The 20857-nt window shown below is 32.1% G+C and overlaps 1 long non-coding RNA gene across 2 annotated transcripts in view; it reads left to right on the top strand.

Annotated features, from left to right (window-relative positions):
• LOC118193100 (uncharacterized) overlaps positions 1-20857 on the top strand; it is a 248105-nt gene that overhangs the window by 185348 nt on the left and 41900 nt on the right. The window contains exon 1 of one of the 2 annotated variants that reach the window (XR_004758879.2): positions 18944-19140. The exons of the other annotated variant lie outside the window; for it this stretch is intronic. This is a non-coding gene — a long non-coding RNA (uncharacterized LOC118193100). Of the gene's footprint in view, positions 1-18943; positions 19141-20857 lie in introns of those variants that run through there. 2 annotated transcript variants of the gene reach the window in all.

Genomic DNA, 20857 nt, shown 5'->3' with positions numbered 1-20857 from the left:
GAATATTAAGAAAATGTTAATGTACCAATATTTCTTGTTTCAGTAGTATCAATTCTTGAAATATCATAAAAGAGGAATTAGACATTTTTGATTAACCATTCAATTATACATCTATCAATTTCAGTGTTATAGTGTGGCACCAGGGTAACTGTGTGACACACTAATCCCCTCGAAGATTTCTGAGTTACAAAATAATTTTGGCAGTAACTTGTAAAGGCTAAAAAAATATTATCAAAAATATGCAATTCTTAAGTAATTACGTATATTTTGCAGAAATACTTCGGAACTGTTTGAGCTGGTATTCGTGAGAATCCTTGAGTAATTTTTTGAATGCAGAATAGTTTAACTGAGAAACAACAGAATTCAGCCAAATGATATCCCTAAGTATTATTTCATTTCACTTTCTAATGCATGCATGATAGCATTAATTAAGAATTTAATAAAAACATTAAAAATAATTACATGAAGCAATATCTATAAAATTTCAAAATTGCATATAATTAAAATCTAGTTTAATATCTGCAATACATTTTTAACTCATCATATTTTCATAAATTTAACTTTACAATCTAAGACTAATTACAATAAAGCATACTTTATGACAAGAATATGAACTTCCAGATAATGTGTATCATTTAGTCTGAGATTAAAAACTATGCTAGGAAACATTCTGGAAAACCACATTTAATATGTTTTAAACTATTTTACTTTCCTAGATAATCTCATCAAAATTATTAAATATTCATCAATCTTTTGATCGTCAGTTTCTATTACGAGGTAGAATGTATCCACCAAGACACAAAGAATATGTATTACATACATGTAAAATATAGAAAATACAGTGGTTTTGCCCTGCGTGAGCATGCAACCTATAATTAACTTACTGCAGTTTCAGGATCTTACCCTAGACCAGTACTTTCGAGAACATTCTGGCATGTTATATAACTGCTAGTACACATACTGAATACATGCCATTTTTCGTCAGACTGCTTTCTTCTACCGCTGCTACAAGACCTTGCAGCTGCTCCTTCCATCTTGTTCTTTCGTTTGTTAAAGCAGATATGACGTAAAGTCTAAATTTAATCTTACTTAGTTTAAATCAATATTGAATATATAATTTTGAGAATTTCATCTAAAGGCAAAATGCTGGGAGAATTGAATAAAGATGTGGGATCTAAACAGCTAAATCCTTCTTTGTCGTCATTTTGCAACCTTCTATCCAGCCATAACAATGCCCGGCCTATGATGTAGTTATATTGTCAAGCTTTGGTCATTCCTGTGCCTGCCAAAATATTACATATACACGTATGAAAATTATTAATATAAGCTACATAATGTAATATACTACAATTGTTTTGTCACAGTAATTAGAATAAAAGTCTGAAATATTGCCGTGTCTTGCAAAATATCAACTAAATCTGTACACAAGATACGAAATATCAACTAAATCTATACACAAGAATTTTCCATTAAAAATTTCTGTGCAGACCTGATAATCATTCTATATACTGCTCTTTGTATAATGTACTGAACTGTAAAGCTCCAGGTATACAAAACATTTAAAGACACTCGATATTTATTCTGTTGCAGAAGAAGACTGTTTATTTTCAATATATATAATAATAAGCAAAGATAATACGTGACAAATCTTTCAGTTCTATAATTTTTATATCTAATATTCAGTGCACTATTATGATAATAAACAATCATTATTCTCAAATCCTTGCATTATATGTTGGTGATTATGGGTGGTCTATTATTCATCTGTTTTTTATCCGTCATGGCGACTACACTAAGTCTGTTAATCAAAGCTCAAATGTATGCCTGTCTCCTGTAATTTTAAAGAAATATTTGAAGGAAAGATATGTTAAATTACATAATAATTATACATACTTTGCCTGTGTGTTTACAGTCAGACATAATATTCAACAACTAATATGCTTGAAAAGGCCCAAGTGGGATTTGAATGGCTTCAATAACATATACTGGAAAATTAAATAAAAGTATTATAAAAATATTGCGCCCATTTGGATGGCTTAAATAATAGTTGTGTAATAAAAGAACATTTTAGGTATGATATTAACTAATTAATTTTTTTTATCTCTTTGACCTTTAAAATGAAGAGGTAATGTTTCTAGTTGATATTATGTGAAAACCTAAAAAGCAAACAAAAACTATACTAAATATAAAAAATGTTTCCAAAGTTCATACATCTGCAAGAAACTAATAAGGTCAACAATGCCTGATTAACTGAATTTGTTGGCAGATGATGATTCAAATCTGAATATAGAAGACATGTAAACAGTATAAAAGCATACTAAATTTATATCAGTGTACGAGTCATCATATGTGTGAATGAGTGCTTACTATAAATTAAGTACAAGTCTTACTCTGAACTACTTAGTATGCTTATACACTAACTTTTGCATTTTCTTAATTCATATTTTTAATTAGCATTATTACAAAATTAAATAATATCTGTAATAATTGTAACTGAAACAATTGTATTTGAAATTTCACCTCTTTCATAATAACCACAATTGCCTAGTATATATTCATTAGCAAAGCATACAATTAAGTGCTTCACAGTATTATTAACAGTAAGGATGCTATCACACGTCGGTTTGTTTCGGAAGAACAACTGTTTGGAACAATTTTTCTGCTTTGTCACGACAGCCAATTATCATAGATCACTTTGGGGTTAACATGGGGAACTGGTTCTCCATTACAAACAAGCTGATAGCTGATTGATTGAAAACGAACAATTTGCAATTTTTTTAGAAAGGAAGGAAAATGTCGCATGTCTTTCTTTCTATAGTAAACCAGGCAGAACAATTGTCCGAAACAAGTTGTTCATGTGAAACAAATGCCGTGTGATAAGGGTCTCAGACATCATTACTTACATCTAACATTTCACTTCCAGAAACAAGGGTCAACATTTTTCAGCTGCCATTCACTGTGCCAATGCCTGAAATTATAAAAAAAAAAAAAAAAAAAAAAAAAAAAAAAAAAAAAAATTATAAAAATCTTTAAAAGGATGATTCAAGTATTGAAAAATCTTAGATCATAACTTGGTCATACATACAAAATATATTATTTTTTATACCAATAAAATAATATGTTGTTCAGTGCTGAATGAATTATTTAACAATAGGAGAAGGTCAATGTTTGTGAAATCACATCATAATTATAAGAGAATTTATAAAAAATGAAATAAGGGGTTTTATCTTTATTTTATTTAAATTTTACTATTTAGTTAAGAATAATTATCCTACTAACTTTAATTCATATATTCAACTCTGAAACATACTTTCTACAACTTATCTTTGGCTACTATAGTCTGTGTAGTCAGCTTGACAGATACAGTCAGCAAATGATGATTGACAGATTGTTATCTTGTCTTCCTGGTATATGTGCAGTACACGTACATGTTTTCCTACAACTTGCATGATCGCATACATACTTTTTCACTGCAGAAATATACAATTTTATGAAGAACTAATTTGCAATAATATATAGCACACATGAAAACAATCCAAGCATACTTTATATTAAAGTGCAATGTTATGTAATCATTGATGAAAATTACATACATCAAAATATACTTTATTGTTGACTTTACTATTACTTTAGGATTATTAAAAATCATCATCAATTCCTACATGCTGTACAATCATCTGCCTTTTAAAAATAGAACTTGTTACATTTAATATTTCAACAGATTTTTCTATTCAATAGATATTTGATAATATAAGGAGTTAAGTAAATTTGAACTAATTATATTTTATTTTTACCAATTCTTTACAGTTATACCACAATTTATTACACTATTTTATATCATATTAACTTCAACCAAAACATTTCAGCACATTTTGAGATAAAAGACTCAAGTACCTTGCATCAGTTTTAGCTGTAATAAAATTACGCTGTACATACTAATAACTTTCTTCTTGAAGTTTCTCGAAAATGATGTTTCTTTTCGAAAAAATTAAAACAGTAAGGAAACAAATTATTTCTTAAAACATCTTTCTTAATGCTACATTATATAGAAATTTAGGAAATGTTAAAAAATGTTAATGAACTGTATATGTGTTAAAATACAATATATTACATATTGCACATGTAACATATCAAATTTACTGAAATGAGAAAATATATACATACCTGAAAGCAATCTTGCAATAGCATTTGGTTTGAAGCTCGCGCTATCCACTGGAGCACTGCATTTACGCTGACTTCCTTTACCCATTTTTTGCACTCTTCAATCAAATTTAAACGTGATCGTATCGTTCAACTTTCCAGTTGTTGGAGCAGTACAGGGAAAAAATCTAATTTTACACAGTAATTACTTTACATTGCACATATACTCTACGAAGACTTAAACGCCGGATTTGTTTACAATCAGATGGCGGTATATCTACCACATACCAAGGAGGTTAGAATAGAAGGAGGGAGGGTTCGCAGTTTCCTGCACTATCGAGGAATGAAGCTCCACGGAACAAGCGGCGTCCATGTTTGTAACTTCAAAACATTTGCCATACGGTAGTGAAACGTACGTGTTTCTCAGCTGTTAAATGCAGGGATTTTACAGTAAAAATATCTTAAATTTATAATGAAATGTTTCGCTATTGTTAGTTTTTTGTTTTAAAGTTATAAAGATGATACCCGTAATTTACTAAGTACAGAAAATCATTAAGAAATAGTTCGAAATCTAAATGATGTTTCTGCATAACTTCAAGAATTTGTATAGGTTTTATTATCAACTTGTTGGGTATACTTTCCAATTGTTTCTTTAAGAAGTGATATTTCTGATTTATTCGCAATATTATTACAATTTATTAAAGAATCACTTAGAATAATTTTTACCTGAAATTAATAGCAGATAATTATCTAAAAAAATGGTAACATGTTGCTTTTTTAAATGAATGTTTTACATAGATTTTTTTCACAACCAACAACCTTATATCAACAAGCAAATAAATATTAATAAAATAAACCAGATTTATGTGAATTCAATGATTTCAGTTTATGCGCGTTTCATATTTATAAATCTCAAAGAAATTACCCTGAATTAAGCTGAATTACAGAAATGTACCTATATAAATTTTTGGATATATCTTTCCACATGTTCAATTGTGTAAATATTTTACTTACGTTTATCGCAATACTGCCCAGAAATTTGTAAGCTTATGCAAAAACATTTTAACAACTGAACAGTTTATCTCGATCAAATGCACAAATTATATTCGTAACAGTTCACAAAACTTAAAAATGAATAATAATTAATGCATAAAGAAAGCGTTGCTTTATTTAACACTTTTACAATTCATAAAAATAGTAACAATTGATTTCTTACTTTTCATGAAAATTATGAAACTATTTACCTAAGCGTTCAAATCATACAGTTTAATTACTAGCACATGTCATTGTATGTTAAGGAACGAAGATACCAGCTGTAAGCAAAAACATTAAAATGTATTTAACATGTTTCGATTATTATTAAGTCTTTTTTTTTCACATCTGAAAAGAAAACAACATGACATTGTGATATTTTTTAACATATTTATGAAATTACACACACACACACAAAAAGAAAATCAATACTTACGAGTAAACAGTAATCCCAGGAATATTTTTTGAAAATCTATTTGTGCATCCATATGCAATATAAGCTGACATGCTTCAAAAAGAAAAGGGGGGAAAATGTTACAATTACAGACTTCCTTGCACAAGTCACAGTGATAACAGTAACATGGCCGCCAAGCTTCACCGTTTGAGTTGAACCTTCCCTCCTTCTATTCTAACCTCCTTGCCACATACCGTATTTATCCTCTTTTCAAATCGCGCCAACATAATAATTACGCCAAATTTGTTTCTGGGCATGCGCAGTATGCGACATTCGTTTAACACTGTTCAACTCAATGTGCGGTCTGCCATTACGCATACCGCGATGACTGACTGATTGACTGACAGGGGAAGAGGGGTGGGAGACCGTCGAGCCCGTCTCCCCGGGTTGGCTCTCTCTCAAAATCGGGGGGACGAAACTGAGCTAAAGTCGGGCTGTCGCCTATATGGTGCTCAAGGCTTCCAACGACATACGCAAATCACTCATTGCCGTGATGAATGTTGTGGGCATGTGCTGATCTTTTTCAGGCAAGTGAGATTGGTAACATCAACAGAATACTAAATATTCAACTATCCATTCGGTATTTTATTCTCACTGAAGCAGTTGTTGAAATGACAGTTTTATTGACAATCGGTTAGATTTTAGATTATTTAGATTACGTTAGAGCACTCGATGGCTACCTGCTTGGAGAGATATGCCTTTATGGAGGATTTTTTAAAGAGAAACTAGTTCACTTTAAGCAAGGCAAAAACCAAGAAACTCTTAAGCAGTTGCTTGTTCGCCGAGATTCGAACTCGCGTCGAAAATCAGTTCATTGATTTTATCGCAGGGACGCCGGTTATTAGCACTAATAATGCTATTACTCTCAAACCTCACTTTTTGCTCGTATCACTTTTGTGTCTGTGTATCTTTTCAAATGTTGTCAGCAAATGTTATCGCAAAGTATTATTTTTAAGGGAATAATATACCAAATACTAAAAAAAAAAAAGTATGGCAACAAATAAAAAGATGTCGCTACCAAATGCTATGGCCATATATTATTTTTAAAGAAATAATATAGCGAATATAAAAAATATGGCAACACAAATAAAAGAATGTTGCCACAAAATGTTATTGTCATGCATTATTTTTAAAAGAATAACATAGGGAATAAAAAAAAATATGGTAGCACTTCTCACACTCTATCGGGAGTTCTAAAGATATGTTATTTTTAAATATTTTGTGGTTTTGCTTTTGAATTTTATGTAGCGTAAGTGTGAAAAAAGTTATATTTAATAAATAAAGTTATAAAGGCAAAAAGTTAATTTAGAAGAGAATAAATGTTGCAAAAATTAAGTGAAATAAAAAAGTCTGAAATGTTTCAAATTTCAACGTCACCTAAAAAGGCTCGTTTCTCCCGCATTGTAAACTCTTCTTCTGATAATGGATTTTGCAGTTCTTTATTTTTCGATTTTAGACCGATATTTTTCGTTGTTCCGATTTTGTTTGTTATTCTCTGCTGTCTCTCACTTGTAAAAGCTTCTCTTGTGCTTGATAGAATATTCTCTTGGTCGTGGCATTTTTTTTTTTTTTTTTTTTTTTTTTTTTTTTAAGTGATACAAACATAAAATGCGATTGGATGAACGAAAACTTGAGGTTCGAGACCAAAAGTCTTTTCGGGCTAATACCTAATAAGAAAAAGGCAAAAATGTTGTGCAAATCATAGGTAGCGGACGACATGTAAGCAAGACTATGTCAAGCTTGAGTTTGCTATTGACTCGCTCCCATGTCGCAAGATGATATTAAATTCAGAATGGTTTAATTTGCTTAATTTATGAATAAATATCGCTTTACTGTTATCATTCAATCAAAATTTTGTCTTAATTATGATTAGATAAAAAAAATCTTTGCTTCCACTTTTGCCGTTATATAAGTACGCGTACCACTTATGTTGTATTGTATAAGGATCATATGACAGATCTTAATTTTAAAACAAAGCACTTCAGAAAGATTTATCATAAAGATACTGTTTTTAGAACAGAAGGGATAAGATATTCAAATAAAAAACAAGGCTTTAAATGCTAATGAAAGTCTGGTTTCTAATTTGAATACAACACACACACACACACACACACGAAAAAAAAAAAAAAAAGACTTTTCGTTTTGTATGGTATTTTAAATTACTACTCTGAAATTTTTCCCTCCAGGCCGGAATGATATTTTCTGCACAGGTGCAACAGGTACAAAATAGACTCTTGACCATAAAACACTGTTTGATGCAAGAAACTCATGTTTTATTCCGAGCACTTACAACTACCAATTTAGACATTTATTACCTTACAGCTGTAGTTGTATTTGAATCAATAGTTCAAGGACAAATATCGATTCTCGAATCATCTATTCTTGTTATTGGAACTCCATCATCTAGAAAAATGTTCTTTATTAGATGTGCTGTTCCCAGCCACTATGAAAGTTTAATAGAAATGCACGGATTTTCCATTAGCTGGAACATTCCATAATGTTTATGGTCTCCAGGATGACTACTGATGTAATAAATCTTGTTTAGGTATTAATATCTTCATACTTGGTTAAGTTTTAACTTGCTTGAGTTTGAAGGGACTAAAAGTGAAATAATATATTTCTTTGTTATTAAGGCACACGCAAAAGAAATTTCAGAATGTGCTTATTCAAGGATAGCATTTACATTTTCTCTCTTTTGTACAAATGATATCATAAATACTATATTATTCTGGGCGACATGTGCAGTGTTTCAGGAAAAATAAGAAAGTAAAATTGATTAAAGTATCACGTTCAAGGTAAAATTCAACATCTAGTAAGCTTTAGAATTCAGTGAAAGGGCGATTCTTTACAATTCTACTTTAGAAGTACTGTAATAAATGATACAACAAATTCACAAGAGATCGTAATGTCAAATACTGAAATCTCAACTGCAAATCAATACAAAAGTTGTCCTACGTAACATAGTTTTCTTCTCGTTTGTTTTTCTTCTACTGTGTTTTTTCTTTGCTTTTTAAAAAAACCATGAATCGCTTAAAAAGCGAGGAAATGAAAGCTTGTAAAAAGATATTTGGGTTTATTTTCTGTTTCAAGAAGTACTGCATTAAAGAATAAGACCATAATTTACTGCTGGAAACATGACGATAAATGCAAAACAGTGGAATAAATGATATATAAAACCAATGTCATAAGAACTATATAAAGATTTCAAATTTTCAAACTTTGGGGCTGTTTGTCATATACATTGTATTATCAAACTGATTCAGAAGTCATGAGATTTTAAAAAGAACGCTAATTAGTAATTTGTTCGGTCCAATTTAAACTTATTTGAACGTGTCGCAGCATTCTGCATCCACCAAGATCTAATATAAACTCAACAGGAGCTGTTAACCATATAGAGAAGTTTGGCAAGTTTACATTCTTTGGCAGCATAAACTGGTATAAAACTTCTAACAGACTTGGAACGAATTATCTCTGCGTCTGAAGTTAACGGCAGAGTCTTGGGAAGGTTTCAAAGCAAACCTCTTTATTGAATAAGATCTTGAACATAAAGGCACGACTTGTGCACTATCACCACTTGTTTCAGTGGAATTTAAATTAACAGTCAGTTTCAAGATTTAAAACTAAGTCTAGTAGCCAAAGGTTACACAATTGATTTAACGGAAAGTTGGCTCAACCTTCTGATCAGGCGTAGCAATTTAAATGACGGCAGCAATAATGCAAAACCGAAAAATAGAATATTATTTGAGGTAGCAGAAACTAGTAATATGGCCTCGAAGAAAATGAAGAAATAAGAAAGAAAGAAACACACTCTGTCTTACAATACGAAAACCTCCCCTTAAATTCTTGGAAACCTGATTTGCATTTCGGTAGGGAAACGCAAATGAGAAGTGACAGTAAAGATCTAATCATAATAACTGCTAGATTAACATAATGCAGCTTAACAACCATTTGCCCTGAGAAGCTGTTACTAGAGGTGAAAAAGAAAATGACCGTTGTGTTCGTCTTCGTATCTGTCTTTCTGAGCTCATTCCACATGTAAGTAGGATTAACATCATCGATCATTATAACAGTCATTATAACAATGATTGTCATGATTCATTGTAGCAGATAATGATAACAATGCAACTTCATTGTCAAGAAACCAATTCTGCACATGTAGAATGCTAGAGATTTCGATTACGTTGCAAGAAAAGCAACTCGTTCTATGTTATTACCAGATTCTTGGAAGGGACAAACATTTCAATAGAGTAGTTTCGAAGTATGAGTTCGAGTTCATAGCTTTGATAGAAAAATTACTGAGCCGAGTTCCATCTTTGAATAGTTGACGCAAAACTTGCGTAGGCTATTGCGAAATCTAAACGAGTTCATTCAACAGCATGATTCTGCACACCAAAGTTCTGTCTTTTATAAGCCAAGAATGATGGACATCTAAGTGCCGCTTCGCAATCATTTATGATGTGCGACTGTATTCGGCATCTTTATAGTAGTATCTCAGACTGTGTACATTGTTCAGACTCTGTGGGTACTAAGGTGGGCTGAGTCAACTCTACTCAGCAAAACAGCACAGGAATGCTCAATATCATTTACATGATATCATATCCGATGCAGCCAAGATGGTATGATATTTTACTTCCTAACCAAGAGCCATTTTACTGTATATTTTATTTGTAACAGCACAGAATGTTTCATTTCATTACAGTGGTATCTCGGTATACGCTTCCTTTGATATTTTCCACAAAGTCCCTAAACAAATTTACCTTGTTATTGTGAACACCATATAAGAAGTACGGATAAAATTTTTGTCGTATTGTTAGGCATATATCAGAGTATTTTCCTAACATTTTATTTTAATATACATGTAATGTGAGTTACACATGTATTACATATAATGTTTTGTAAATTCATTAACAATGAGTTTTACTAAAGTTAATGGGAAGAGTCGGCAACGGAGATAATGGTTAAGATCACCACGGAGTTATTGTTTTGTATATGCAGACTTAAATGTTCTAAGAAAGTCTTCAGTTAACTTTGGTGGGGGAGGGATGATGGATGGGTTATTCAATAGGTTATTTAATTATGGCAAAGCACACTAGGGCTATCTGCCTAAGGGGAGGGATGCCTTCGTGGAGGACTTTCTAAGGGAAACTGGCTCGTATACACGTTACACATGGGAAAAACCAGGAAAACGCCCATGCAGCCAGCCCGTTCGCGGGATTCGAACCTCGGACCGAACTACCAGTGTTCAGTGACTTTACCACTCGGCCGCTGGTGGGCGGAGTTATTGTTGAAAGATATTGTTGAAAAGTACGAAGATGACATGGGTATATAGGATTTGGGCTATTCCACACCGCACGGCGAGTGCGATGCAGTATACGATTGTAAAAAACTAAGACTCTATTAAATCGACTAATGTTGCGAAGAGCGAGAAATCGATTACCAAACAAACATCAGAGACGTTAGAGCATATTAAAAAATTACTTATGCTCTAGATAACAGAAAAACATTTATGTTCAGTATCATGTGCAATATTTCATTTATGTGCAGTGTTGATTTTACCCACTGCATTTGTGTTTCACTATTAAACAGTGTTATAATAATAATAGGACTTTTTATAAGGGGGATTAATTATTTTCCTTTCACTTCTTATTAAAAAAGTTTATTCAGTATACGTCCGAAGATTCGGAATGGCTTAATGGAGTATGCTGAGGTACACTCTGCACAAGGATAAAAAAAAAAAAAAAAAAAAAACAGTTCAATGTCTCCCGTTTTTACTGTGCCATTGACGAAATTTAATTTGAGTTTTTCATGTGTCCAAAGCACGACTTATTATATATATTAGATTTATATATAGCATTGTTCTAATATAAGTATTTTGACACAGAATTGGACCTTTTCTGAAATGACGTACAGATTTTTTTTCATATTTCGATTCGACGACTCAAATTATGCCTAAATATTAAAGTATGGTGAGAAACTTATCAAGAAATTTAAAAATTTATATTGGCGCACTTTTTTCAGTTTGCGTCAAGGATAATTCCCTTGGCGGAGTTTTTAATTTAAAGTAATCTACGATATTTTCTTTTCCCTTTCATTGTGCACAAGTGAAAAAAAAACTGCATCGTTCATACTTTCAAATAATTTTATCAAGTGCGTAAACCACATTTGACGTTATTATCGCTTAAAATAAGCATTCCAAATTTCGAAACGCTCCAGTATATAAATTCACGCATATCTCGGCAAATTTTGAAAAAAAAAAACTCTTAATTTTTTGTAGATTTGCCTAGAAATACATCTGGTTTAAGGTAATGGTAAATATTTTATAGGTTATGATTCAAAAATGTTTTAAAAAGTTTGTAAAAATAACTAAAAAATAAAATTTAAAAAATAAATCAAAAAATATCTGCGGATTTTATTTGGGTTGAACCTGAATTTCGAACTCTGAAAAAAAAATCAGCAAATTTTATAAAAAAAAAAAAAAAAGATATTAATAAATATATGTCAAATCCAATTAACGTTAAGGAGATAAAATTTTTAAAGCAAATTTTTTAAAACCTACTTGTGTGATTTTTAGCGTAATTCCAGTCGCAGAAGAAAAATATGGAAAAAAATAGTATGTAATTTGAGAAAAAGTCCGATTTTGGGTCAGAACACACTCTTAGAACAATGCTATATGTAAATATAGTATACATCTAATTCGCGCTTTTGAGACATGAAAAATGCAAGCGTAATTTCCTCAACCGGCCCAGTAGAACGAGACATATAGAACCGTCCCATATATTTTTCTACAGAACTGTACCACTGCACTTAGTACTTTCCAACGTTTCTGTACTTTGCATTTAAACTAATCTTTAGTGATGTAAAAAGTCCAGATATAAACTAACAGTAAAACGCATCACAAAAGGCGCTAAAAGTAGAGTTAATATTTTATGGAAAGCCAGTTAATTAAACGCCGAACATACTAGAAGTGTTATCAGATATCAAGAAATTCAACTCGGTATTATGTTAAAATAATTTATATAACATACTGTTGCGTGCATACGGGTTCGCAAAGATTGAAAGCTCACAGAACCGATGCTAGCTTGATAAAATTTATTTCATGAAAAGAGACCACAGCTCTGGAACTTTCCACGAAAACAGTTTTTCAACTCTTCACAATGCCACAGAGTATAATCAGTAGTAACACTTGAAACTACTAAACATGTTAAGCGCAACGCAATGCAAAGCGCATCTAAAGAGATATCTAACTAACCCAGAGATATCTCAGTACTGTATCTAGATCTGGCTAACCCAGAGATATCTCAGTACTGCGAATTCACGTTGAACTAACAACTCATAGCTACAACTGAGAAACTGATGCTCCCTCTGGTCTTATATAGTTTACGAAAATAGAAGTTCAACTCTCTTCGGAGTAGGCTCTGGCAACCACTGTTCCATGTAATGTGGACACGGCAACAACAACGTATAGTTCTTAGCCGGCCGCCGAGATATTTCTAGTAATTTCCGCTTCTCTAAATTACTGGAAGGCATATAAGGGCAGAATACGATTGCAGTTACATATAAAATCAATTACAGTTATTCATACTTATTACGGTGATATAGGGATCGAACCAAAATGTCGCTAAATGGTCGAGAAGTTTGGCGACTTTGGGTGATTTCTTACCAAACTTGGCGGCAAAAATGAGTTGCCAAAACCGTTGCCAGCTTGGCGATATCTAGCCAAATTAGCGAGATAGCCATTTTTTTAATATTAAATAGAGTATATTCAAAATTAAATTGTTAGCCCCTGTATTCTTACTTTTGCGGGAAAGATTTATTTCTGTCAGCTTTTCAATTTCACATATAATTTCGTTAAAACGTTTCAATTTCACATATAATTAAATTAAAATCTAGGTATAAAATTCGTAGCAATATTATATTCTTGAAGACGCAGAGTACTTTGTGTCTTGCTTTCCTCTTTGAATACAGTATATCATATTTTTATAATTAATTGTAAGATCATGATTTTTGTATTTTTTATAATTAGTGTCGTATTTTTGTACTTAGTTTTGAAGCATTTAGTCTACAGATATAGTTATATTATAATTTTACGGAAAAGCGAGAAATTTGCAAAATATCTATTTTATTTTATATTGTTTTTATTAATATTTATTTATATATTTTTCAATAAACGAAAGTTGCTGGTGCCTCAGTTCTTTTCTAAGTAGAACTACGCAAGTTACTCGGAAAAAAATATGTATGATAATTTGAATTATTAGTAGAGGTTGTGAGATTCCCGACGAGAAACTAAACTCTGTCTCTTGTTTTAAGTACTTTTATTACGTTCATGCAGTCAAAAACTCCAATGCATTAATACATACCCATTTATGAAATAGTACAAGCATTGACTGCTGAAACTATTTTCTGTCACGCTTCATAGTTGTACTCCGTTAAGAATCAAGTTTGCAGTAAAACGTTCACATAATACACAAACGCATTTAAAACTAATGTTCTAAAACTATAGTTAAAACTGAAGTCCGTTTGCATGATAAATAACATGGAAACTATTGTGCACCGGTTACTGAAGGAGTTAGTTTTATTGATTAGTAAAAAGAAAAGCACTATGAAGCGAACTTACGCATGGTTATCAGAATTTCAGGCGTTAAACTGCGCTTTTAATAATATAGGCAGTGAATAGGTAGTCACGCAGTTTGCTGCATAATAAGAAGAGTAGTGAATTGTAAACATGCGGAACACGCAGCCTATGCAAACGAATTAAACAGGCTTCACGGGGAAGAGATTTTGCGCAGTTGTCTGGAATTTTAATAAAGTGTTATAATAATTTTTTTTCCAATTTTATTAAAATTTTGCTGATGTTTAAGCAAAATTCAAACTATTTATTGGTTAATGTATCATTTTTATTCACACATAACTGCTACGCTGTTGTCAGCCATTAAACTAGAACTATTATACAACATGACTGTTTACAATGATAAACGAAGTTTGTACATATTACAAGCATGACTTATAGAGTCATTAAGGTTTTTGATGCTAGAGACGTGAAAAATGTGTAGTGCCCTCGCCGAGATTCGAAGTCCGGACTTCGCGAACACGCGTCAAGTGTGCTTCCAGTTACACCACGAAGGCATGTGGAAAGGAGAGAGAGAGAGAAAACACTTTATAGACTTAATATTTATTATATGATTAATAGTACAGCTATTATTACATACTTGCTGATTAATTATGCTGATCAAGATACTAAAATTTCCGAGGTATAGCGTATTCTTCAAAAAGAGATTTTATTGTTTAAAAAGAGTATTGGCGTTGTTTTTTAAAGTTCGATGAATAAATAAAATTCAGAGGTTTTATTATATTTTTGAAAGCAATAATGACGGTGATGAAGAATATGGTTTAAAAATTTATATTAATATTCCTTTTTGTTTCAGTTATATTCTATATCATTGGAAAATATAGCATTGATTAGAAATACCCTTTAATATATTCCACTGATCCTTGCTCTAGAGCATATTCTTTTGTATGATTAAATGAAAAAAAAAAGCCTTGGACAAAATAAACTGCTTTACTGTTACAAAAAAAAAAAAAAAAAAAAAAAAAAAAAAAAAAAAAAAAAAATTATGCTACAAAAGATAATAGTATTTACTGTAAATCATCTTTATTCTTACAAACTGGTTTTAAAGTTAGAACTTACAAGTTTTAATTTAAAAATCACCTACTCAATAAATATAAAGATCATGATTTTTCAGTACAGAATCAACATAAAAAAAATAGTAGTATTTTGTCATTTTCTGTGATTATGAACCTGACTACGTCTAATAAAGAGGGAAACAAAATTTTTCAAAATAAGCGGTAACAAAATATTTTTAGGGATCACTTTTAATGCTTCGTAGCTTTTAATTTTACAAAAAGGAGTTATCTATGTTTCTCAGGAGGAGTATCATTAGTATCTACACTGCACATGATTTAACTCTTTGAAGGGCGGTGGTTACCTACAGTAACCATCTTCTCTATTGAACGTCTTACTCACTCGTGTGAGTGGTTTTATGAAGTTCCCTTGTAGCTCACTAGATGGCAATCAAGAAACATAAGCCAATCAAGAAGCATAAGCCAATCAAGAAGCATAAGCCAATCAAGAAGCATAAGCCAATCAAGAAATATAAGCCAGTAGTTGATGCAGGAATTCGTCTTCACGAAAATGAGCATCAACCATCAAAGACAACATCACGACGATGTGCACTCTGCAGCACCAAGAAAAAGCCTGTAAGAACAGTGTGGGATGCAGCACATGTAAAGTTACACTCTGCTTGAAAAAGAAAAACTGTTTCCATGAGTACCATACAAACTGATCTGTAGGGATGTGTTGTGTGGGCGTTGGTCACTGACACTAACACCAGAAGTGGTCATTTTTCTACGCGTCTTGGACAAAATATGTGTAATTGTCGCAAATAATTTCATTGTAACACCTGATATAGTAAATAAAACAAGAGTTTTGCTGAAAAAAGTTAATTGCCTTTTCCCTTCCCTCAAAGAGTTGAAGCGCGTAATGTCATTTTTTGAAGGCATTTTCTTCAGCTTTTCTCCATTAACCTCTTTAAGATCCCATTTAGCAGAACTATTTCTTTATTAATTTCTTATCAGGTATTCCCACAGAAATAATTACATAGTGCACCATCAGGATTGTTCGGCATCCATTGGTCAGGCTTTAAAAATCGATCTTCGAGGAATTGTCAAATATTTCAAAATTATGAAGGTACAAAATCTTGATGAAAAATTCCATTTCTAACCAGAGAGGCCATGCTTTAGAAAGGATGCTTAAATTTTCTGTTATGTAGCTCTTTAAACATTAATCCCTTGCTGAATGAAACGAAGCTGTAGAATTCTCCATGCAAACCATACCGCCTTTAGGATAAGCCATTGAAGTTGATGTAATTAAATCTTGCATGTTTCAACTGTGAAATGATATAATGAAGCGTTAATTTTTGACTTCAGTCTGAAAGACAGATCTAAGCCTTATTTGTTATTCAGAGTTTACAAAATTTGTTTCTTCAGAGGGGCTGTGAAAGGTAACTTTTCATTTCCACAAATTTATCCCTCAATTGCTGATATTCACGACCTGATTGCTTAGAGCTTCAAATTTTAAGGTGTCCCAAAACTCTCTTAATCTTATATTTTTATCCTAAATGTAATCGCTGAAAACTCTCGAAAAAGCACTGTGCCTAATATCCAAGACTCTCGCATTCACACCCTGATGGCATTTAAATTTTTTAAACCATCTTTTTTTCAAAGTATATTTTATATGGCAGCTCATGACTTAATGACTTACATGTAGTACTTTAGCCACTAGTACCTTAGACTACTTACTTCCGTTCAGAGTATCTAATCTTGCTATGATTATTTCAAGTTTTTGCAGCAGTGACTTTGTTGGTTTGCTTCTTCATCCCTTCTTTTTCGGGATTCCCATCGCATTTCTTTAATCCTAGCTTCGAATTTTCAATTCGGCTGACATGATGCAATTGTTATTCTATTACTTTAGAATGGTTCTGAATTACTGCCTGGCTGCATCGATGTTCTAAAAATATTTGAACTTGACTAACTGACTTCTTGTCAATTTTTTTTTTCAGTGACATGATTCTGATCTAAAAATAAATCAAAAGAGGTGATAATAAACATATTGTTTTTTTTCGATCGTTGTATTATATATGAAGAAAAGTTTAAAAATTAAAGCGATGGAACGTATCAAAAGTGATTCCTAGCAGTTTCTGTTATCCTGAAAGAAAAAAAAATTATTTAGCTTCAATAGTTTTTTTTTTTTTTTTTTTTTTTTGAAGCTTTAACCCTTTGCGGCATAGTGTGTCCAGTCTGGACACACCTAAAAATGTCCTTCCGTACGCACCGAAAAATTGAATGAAAAAGGATTTATAGGTTACTCTGAACCTTCTTTATTTACAGTAGATGGCAGCTCAACACAAGCCAGTCCATATATTTTAGCCATGCTTAGTTTTTTAAGACCCTCCTTTTTCAAAGAAATCTTTCATATTTTTTAGGGTATAAAAGGAATTGTTTGAAAAGAAATTTCTATGTTATTTTTTACCTGTATGATAATCATTATTAGTTATTGCTATTATATATTAGTTTTAAATTTTTACCTTGAAATCTTGCCTAAAATCAAACGGCGAACCCTAGGTGTGCCCAGACGGGGCTCACCGATAATCTAGGACAACTGAGAGTCTGTATTCTTTGTTTCTCCGCATCACATCGGTCAGTTCATTGACAACAATGCTCGTTTCAGCACTCTTTTCGAAGCTCTATTCAATTAGTGCGCCCACTTTGGGCACACCCACAAAATTAAACGATAAGTGCTATCTTCACAAAATTTTAATTGTGTACTCCTTTAAGGCCTAATTAGACTGCCTACCTTTTTTTTTTAAATCAAAACTCCATTTTTATAAGGCACCGTGACGGAAAGTGTTAAACTTAAATAATCAATTATGCCTTCTTCGGTATTCGAGTTCCATATCCACCGGTTGCCAGCATATTAATTACACTATGAGAGCGAGAAATGGGGAAGGCGAAAAGTCGTTATATTCTCCCCCACTTGAATGGGCAGCTGAGGAGAGAGAAGACCCAGTCGCCAAATCCAGGTGATGACGAATTCACCACATTCTAGTCGGGCGCCACCGCAGAGACATTAAAATTTTTTGAAGCTAGGAACTATGATAAACCAACTATGCCCTTGTCAAAATTCCAACTCCATATCTTCCGATTGCCACACCTCGACAGCACGTAACGGGCAAGGCAAAAGTTCCTCATAATCTAAAATACATAAAAAAGATTCAAAACATGAATTGCGTACAATGAATGACACATCCGTTTCAGGCAATAGCTGACTTTACTGACCTAATAAAAGTAAAGAATAAAAGAGCAATTAAAAATCCAAATAAATTATTTTGCTTTCTATTGGGATGAACATTTTTTGGAATTTCTCTATAGCATTTTAACTCAATCATTAATGTCATTCATAATGGCGTTAAGCAAAATAAAAATAAGTACATAAATTTGTCTTTATTTTTTTTTAACTCTGCAATCTGTTTTTTAACTCTCACTTCTTTTTGACTCCCCTTCAAATTCTGCTTTATCTGAGTAATGTCCATATGGTCCATCTCATCCTACTGCAAAGGTAATTCTTCATTTTAGGAAGGAACTGATGCGCTGGAACGCATCTGATTGTCGTCTAATTAGGCGAAAATGATTCCTCTTCTTCATGGGCGCCTGACTGGACGAGGTTTTGCCTTTTGTGGTTATCACATGTAGCGACGCGTGACGCTAGAAGAAATTTTCCATGAAACGAGCTTATCCTCCTGCCACTGGATGATTCCTAGCCGAAACAGTCTTGCTGGAACCGATGTGCCGAGTCAGGTGAAAATGTTTGGCTTGTAGTCCCCGCCCCCCGAAGAACCATGGATACCTTTCTTACCATGGAGGTCTAACTTCCTACCTCCATTCGAAGAACTGGTTTATGAGTAAGTCAACCAATCAGATATAGCAAAAGCAAAAATTACTGGAAATTTTTCTTTCGATATGCAGTTACGGATAGCTTTCAGGTCTGGTGATTTAAGAGCTAGTGCAGTACTGTGTTGATTGGGGTTAGCTCACTTCTGGTAGGCTTAATACGGAACAGAGTATACATTAGTTAGTAATCTGAAGGTATGGCTTCCACACGTTAACTGAAATTTCTTCATAAAGTTTAGTTTGATTAACTAAGAACTTATTAAGGGACACTGGATCGTCCCCAAGCTACCGAACCACGAAAATATAACTATAACCGGGAAACCTAGAAGGAATTAGCAAAACAATGGCTTTCAGACTTCGTCTTTCATGGGCTTAAAAACAAAAAGCTAAAAAATTTTATAAATGTTTTTAAAAAAAATTCTTATAAATGACAATAAAAAATTATTCTATCAAATTTTCCTTGATTTATCTATTAAGACAACTCTAGTGCTTAGTATTATTCCAAATCAATTGTGTGTTTCCTCAGATTATCTTCAGCAATTTTCTAAATAAAGATGAGAGACTTCAAGATTTTTTAAATATTGCAGTAAACTTTTCTTCAGTCATCAAATTAGAAGGAATTCAAAAAGGAATATTTGAATTATATTGAATTATTGTGTTTACAACGATTAATATTCATTTAAACAAGCTTAATTTTAAAATAAAATATTAAAAACGTAGATATGAGAATTACATTCAATAAAATGTAAATACTAAGTAACTGAGAAGCATAAAATGCTATTTTTTAAGACTGTACTTAATCGGTAACTGCATTTTGCCATTTCTCACGTTAATGTATAAAAATCTGACTAAAGCGCAACGATTTATCCTTGTGTTTAGTTACATCTCAACCGAAATTTAACATAAAATGTTAAAATATAATTGAAAATTTCATGAATACTTTTCTGTGAAAATTCTGTAATGTAACACTTTGATAAAAATTATCAGTGCACTGTTAAGAGGTTAAGGTTATAAAACAGACAAATAGTTACCTAGCATATATAATCTGGCGACCTATGCGGCCAGATTATGTATTTCTTGTGGTTTTCCTTAATTTCTCTTTGAAGTTCCTTAGCGGAGACTAAGGCAAATAGCCCTCTTTTTGGCTTTGCTGTGTTTAAATACACAAACAAACAAATCTAGCATGTATTTTATTTTTTGTCATTTAGTTAATTATTTGCACTAGAAGCCGCAATAAAAGAAAATGCTAACGTTAAGCTTGGCTACATGGTTATTTAGATGGCAAAGCACGCATGCGCTATCTGTGGAAGGGCGCTTTCCAGGAAGGTATTTTTTAAAAAATGCCTTGCATTTACGTTACTCAAAATGGGAAACCAGTAAACAATCACGCAGCCGACTTTATTCTGAGGAAATTAAGGCTGAATGTGAAATCCTTGGAAAATGTGCATGATTAATAATAATTAAATTAGTCGAAATGCATAATTATGAATGAGAAATTAAAATTCTGTAACTCTCTCAACTTCGTGTCTTAACCTTTACCATGCAATCCTTTTTCTTTTGTTTCGAATGTTTACTTGTTATTATTTCTGATATTCCAACGTTAGAGGTTTCACTAACATTAAGATAATAATAATAATTAAAACTAATTGAAGCAGAGAAATCAATTTTTAAACCCAAGGAATAGAGATCCAAAATTTCTTTATTCCCAGTAAAGCTGTTTTTGAGATA

This window comes from Stegodyphus dumicola, chromosome X1, assembly GCF_044657685.1.
Source record: "Stegodyphus dumicola isolate Sdum_Otavi_A_Nest chromosome X1, ASM4465768v1".
Taxonomy (NCBI): domain Eukaryota; kingdom Metazoa; phylum Arthropoda; class Arachnida; order Araneae; family Eresidae; genus Stegodyphus; species Stegodyphus dumicola.
The sequence above is the reverse complement of the archived record's forward strand: the minus strand, read 5'-3'. Positions and strand labels throughout refer to the sequence as shown.